Source organism: Buceros rhinoceros, unplaced genomic scaffold (genome assembly GCF_000710305.1).
Source record: "Buceros rhinoceros silvestris isolate BGI_N320 unplaced genomic scaffold, ASM71030v1 scaffold21925, whole genome shotgun sequence".
Classification (NCBI taxonomy): domain Eukaryota; kingdom Metazoa; phylum Chordata; class Aves; order Bucerotiformes; family Bucerotidae; genus Buceros; species Buceros rhinoceros.
The window spans coordinates 19,346-24,883 of NW_010413753.1; positions in this window are offsets into that span (position 1 = coordinate 19,346).

The window sequence follows — 5,538 nt, forward strand, 5'->3', positions numbered from 1 at the left end:
GCTGCTCTGGGACCCTGCCGTGCCCCTGCCTGACCTGCCAGCATGGGCAGATGGGGCACGGGGAGGCCAAGGGTTGCAGAGGGACCGTGAAGCTGATGCAGTGCTGAGCTGCTCCCACCGTGAGAGGAGGAGCTGAGCAGTGGTGTGGACGTGTGGCACCAGCAGGTCTTTACATGTAGACCCCAGTGACAAGGGCCACCCAGAGAGGGAGCAGCATGGCTTTGCTGGTGGCTCCTCACAGTGGTTTGGCAAGCTCAGCCAGGCCAGGACAGAGGCTGTGACATCCTCCCTGCAATGTGCCGTTGCCCTGTGCCAAACTCTGTGACCTCCATCTCATGTCCCACTGCAGGTAACGTCATAAAAATGGAGGCTGTGGCATCCTTCTCCCTGGATTGCTGCCAGGGTGAAAAAGTAGATGGTCTTTCTGCCCTGACCCACAGTGCGAATGTCATCCACGGCAGGTGGAACTTCTCACAGTCCCAGGCTTGATCCTGGCTGACACCAGCCTCCCCCTTGTCTCCTGTGTGCAGGAAGACCTGGAGCTCTACCGGGGCAAGGAAAGCCAACTACGACCCTACTCTTCATGGAGGCTTTTCAGGCTGAAAAGCTCAAAGGGTGAGGAGCACACAGGATAGAGGCCTGGAGGACATGTCCTCTGAGAAAAGAAGGAGCAGATGTCACGTCCTGCATGTATTTCCAGTTTCACCACAGGAAAAGAGTCAAAGCTCCCTACTCCCGAAAGGAGGAGCAGCAGCCAAAAGCTTGGACTGCAGAAACGAATATTAATTGAGACTTACTCATCAGAAGGATAGTCACGCACTGGAAGGAATTTCTTAAGGAAGTTTGGCTTGGACAAAGTCCCAAAGTCAGCAGGGAGTTGGGGCACCTGGCAAAAGGTGTTGCTAGCAGCAGCTGCCCCCGCACCCATGCATCTACACAACTCCACTATACCATGAGCTTCGGGGAACCATCCATGTGAGAACGGCCGTCGTGGCTCAGAGCAGAAGAACCGCCATCTAATAATAATCACCTACAAAAAGAATAAAAACCAGTGACAAAACGTGCCTGGAGCCTTCCTCTCGCAGACCATGGGCTGCTACTTGTGACAGGCGCTGGGTGACAGCCGTACTGATGGGAGAGAGCAGACTCTGCTGTGCCCCAGACAGGCTCGCCCCGGGTGGACTGGTCAGGAAGCGTGAGAGACAGCGTGGTGAGGCAACAAATTCCCAAAGATATATAGTTTTTTCTCCCCTTACACAGCCTGGAATGTGGCCAAAAATGTAGGGCTGGAATCTCTCTCCAGACAATTAATTATTGCAGAGACAATTTGTTAAGCAAGAGAGGCTTTTAATTTGTAAGAACTCATCTACTCTTATTGTATCTTTTAAACTGAAGGAAGCAGAGTTGATCAAAATAGACTTGAAATAGAAGATTTTAATTTAGAGGCTATGTTCAATGTGCTGATAAAAATAGGAAACAGCTCTCTCAGAAGAGCATGCTCCCCCCAAAACCCGGCTGGAGTCTGCAGGGAGTGCTCCGGAACAGCTCAAATCATCACAGAAATGTTCAGAAATCTTATTGTGAGGTTCAGCTGCAGGTTCAGCTGCACTTCTCAGGACAGGCAGGACTGTCCCTGTTGCTGGTTGCTGCTCGGGCACTGATTCCCTGCCTGCAGGACTTTCAGCAGTGCAGTGTGGGATGTACAAGGGAAGGCAGGGAATGGGGTTTGGGGGAGCCCAAAGTAACCTCTGCAGCCTTGCAGGGAGTGAGGGATCAGAGCTGTCATCTGCCGCCCTTGGGGAAGACCCATCAAATTTAGGATATACAGGAGATGGGACAAGGGGTTGGAAGGGGTCCTGGGCAGGCAGCTGAGTCAGGTCCTGCAGCCTGGAGAAGCATCTGCAGTCCTCTTGTCCCAGGCTATGGGTACCCCACAGCCTGCCCCTGCAAGGCAGGTGGTGAAGAAAGTGGTGTAGAGCCACCATGGGCCTGGGAAATGTTGTCAGGCTGTCAGCCTGCACCCTGCGGCTTCTCCGCTCAGTGCTGGGACGGGACCGGCACAGCCCCCTGCACCGGGAGGAGCAGCCGGGTGTGAGCTGGGGCTGCGGCAGCGCAGGGACCTGCCCAGGGAACACTTGCAGTTTAGCATCTTTTCTTCAGAAAACACGCGTTCTTCAAAGCTGCCAGTCTGCTCAGGAAAGGATACGTTTTGACCAGTCTCCTTATTGCACTTGTTCTTTTGAAGCATCTATATTTAGAAGTCTTTGTGAAGTCTCACATTGACACTTTTCAAAGGAGAATGGTTTGTTTTTTGCTTTGAAACAACTTATTTAGAAATTTGTGCTCATCTGCAGCATAACAAGTAGGTTGTGCTGGAGAAAAGGCTGGAAATGGAAGTGAAATGACCCTTTCTGTCATTGCTCTGGACATTTCACTGGCAAAATATACTGAGATCCCAACTTTTTGTCCCAATTCAGGCTGGGAATTACTCTCTTTCAATTCTGTGTATCCATACTATTTCTCATCTAGTTGAAAAGCTGCATGAAATGGACACTAAATGGAAATTAAATGCTGCTTTCTGTGAAAGATGAGGGACTCTCCCCAAACGAGGCATTGCTCCCTGCAGACTGCAGGTCCACTGAGAAGGAGCTTGCTGTAAAGATTCTATCAGCTGGCTGGAGAAGAGGAGCCAGCCCATGGGCAATTCAGTTGGAAGCAGAATTGACTCTGTTTGCTTCAGTTTAAAAAAATAATAATGCATAATGAAGTGAAGGCAAAAGGGAAAATGGGTAGAAATTGAATTAGAGATGTGGCTGTTCCAGTACAGCCCTGCGGCCCTCTGCAAGCTGAGCCCCCCGGACCCAGCTGGCTTTCCGGCCATCTCGGAAGCCTGGAGCAGCGCCGGTAGGTAAAACGAGGCAGTTTGGGGGCGCCAGCTTCTTGGAAGGAGGGGGGGAAATTAAAAGGTAAATCACTGCAAATAAACAAACTGACAGTGCTGCTAGGCTGTGCAGTGAGAGCCTGTTAGGGATGGGAGCTGCGTGCGCTGGCTCTGCATGGCAGCATTAGATTAGCATAGCTGATTAGGCACGTTGCAGTTTCGACTTTCTGCTTAGCAGAGCTGGGTATTTTCCTAGAAACGTCTAGAAATTAGATGGCAAGTCAAATGCTTCAGTTACGGGAAGGAGAATTAGCACTCACGTGTATGCTGCAGGCAGGCAGGAGCTGAAGGGAATGAGATGTTCCTCCAGTAGTTATGGGTGGGACCAAAACTAGCTGGGATACTCCCAGAGTGATGCACAAAGACTCGCTTCTGGATCTCCACTTACCTGGGACATTTCATGCCTGTGAATGCTGTAATCCCAGTCCTGGTTTGGGACTGAGATCATCCATAAAAACCTGTCCTGAGCGTGCCTCAGCCCCCTGCCATAGTCCTGCCAGCCCAGGGGCCAGCGGGCTGGCGCTGATCTTTCTCATGGGCTAGTCCCTGTCTCCCCAGGCTATCAGGGACTTAGTGACGTGGTGCTCCAGCAAGGACTTTTGCTGCAGATGAGGTAGATTAGATCTCCATTTCTCCCATTTACAGAAGCAATATCTTATCTGGAAGTGGTATCAGGCTGTCTGGCACTCTTGAGGGAGTGGAAAACAGGTTGATACGCTCTGAGCTTCAACTCCCCCTTCCCTTGGACTTTGCTCTATGCCTGTCATGTGGCATGGGACTCCTGAATGATCCATAGTTGGTGAAGTGGCATTTTTCCCTCTCTTACGTCGAGGTGCTGTGTTTTCGGTTCTCCTTTCCCTATGCTTGCAGAGCATTTCAACGGGCAGGTTTCAGCATCGGGTGTTCAGTGCTGGGGGGATATGATCCAGCCGTGCCCATGACATGAGCTCACTGCTGTCTGACTCTTGATCTGGAGGGATGTGACCTTTCCATGTCCAGCACCTCATTCCTGTTATCCTCATGCCCTCTGCACACTGACAGTGTTATGAAGAGGATGCGTTAGTTTTGGATCACACTTGGACTACCTTTAATCTACACCCCATCCTCTCTGTATAGCAGCTCCATTTCTTCTTTCCTTCTTTTCCTCTGATGTATATGCCCCAAACTTCTCTTGTTATTTTGTCTGCAGTTCCGCCTGACCTTTGCCAGAGCTTGCTTTATGTCTTGGGCGTTTCAATCCATAGAGGGTAGACTGCCTTCTCCCTTAACAGCACAATCCTTTTACCCCATTCCTTATCAGCTCTCGCTGTCCTTTTATGTAGTTACTTCCTTGTCCAGCTCAAAAGCCCTGTCTGGAATTGAAATTGTTCCAGAGATCAAAGGTGCAAAACCACTGAAGACTCCAAGCCATCTCTGTGCAAGCCCTCGGTCTGGTTTTATACTTAGGGACAACCACGGCAGAGTCCTTCAGGAGGGCAGCAGCAGCATGGCACTGGGCTGGGGCTGAGGGGCCCAGCAGCACCATGGGGGTGGAAGACAGAACACACGGAAGGAGCTGCCTCACTCCCAAGGATCAGGATGAGAAATGGTCCTGGCAGCTTATTTTTATCTAGTGCTTTACTATGTACCGAGCGGTGTTCAGAGCTGCAGTTTGATGACCGTTCTACTCCAGTCTGTCTCCAAGCTTTGCCCTGCCTTTACATCAAAGGGTAAAATGGAAAGAAATATCTCCTGTCCTTCCTCGCACTGCTTTGTTTCCAAGCTGGGAGATAAAACATGGAAACCAACTGTGGCCATCCTGAACTACAGAAAGAGAGCATGAGAATTGTGCAAGATTTGGGGCTTGTGGGTCCCAGAAGATTCATTAGGGAAGGAATGGCAACACAAGGCTGAAGGCAACAGGACAGCACTGTTTTATTTGGCCACATACCAAATGAAAAAAAAAAAAAAAGAAAGAAAGAAAAAGAAGAATAAAAGAAAGGCCAAAATTTTTGTCCAAACACCATGACAGTTTTGGGAAGGCCAGTCCTGGGATTTGGAGACGTGTCGTAGCCAGTTCATCAGCATCTCTCCTGGCCCTGGGAAGGAGCAGGGCTGCAGAGCTCCTCCAGCTGCACTGGCCTGCCCTACAGCCAAGCTGTCCCGTCAGCTGTGCCGGTGCTGGCTCTGCTTTGGCTGTCATGGAAGCTGTTACAGGGCAGCTGCTTGTGCCCTGCTGGACAATGCGCAGCTCAGCCACTTGTTAGCTCCTGGCTGGCTGCTTGTGATGGGCGAGACACTTGTCGTTACAGTACTGGAGGCTAAACCCATCCTTGCTGCAATGGGAGGAGCTACACAGGATAAACCGGATCCCAGCCAGAAGATTTGGCAAGAAAAGCAAACAGCTGCTTCTTCCCTCCCATGTCCTGTGGCTCTGCTACAGCCTTGGGCATGGCCAGGGACAATTTCATTTTGGCCTATGGCACCTGGAGCAAACTTGTAGTTCCGGTCTTTCTGCCTTGTGTCTCTGCGTTGTCTGTCACCTCACCAGGCAGCCTTTCTCCTTCAAAGCCTGGTTTAAAAATACCCCCATGCTGTTTCATGATATCACCACTGCC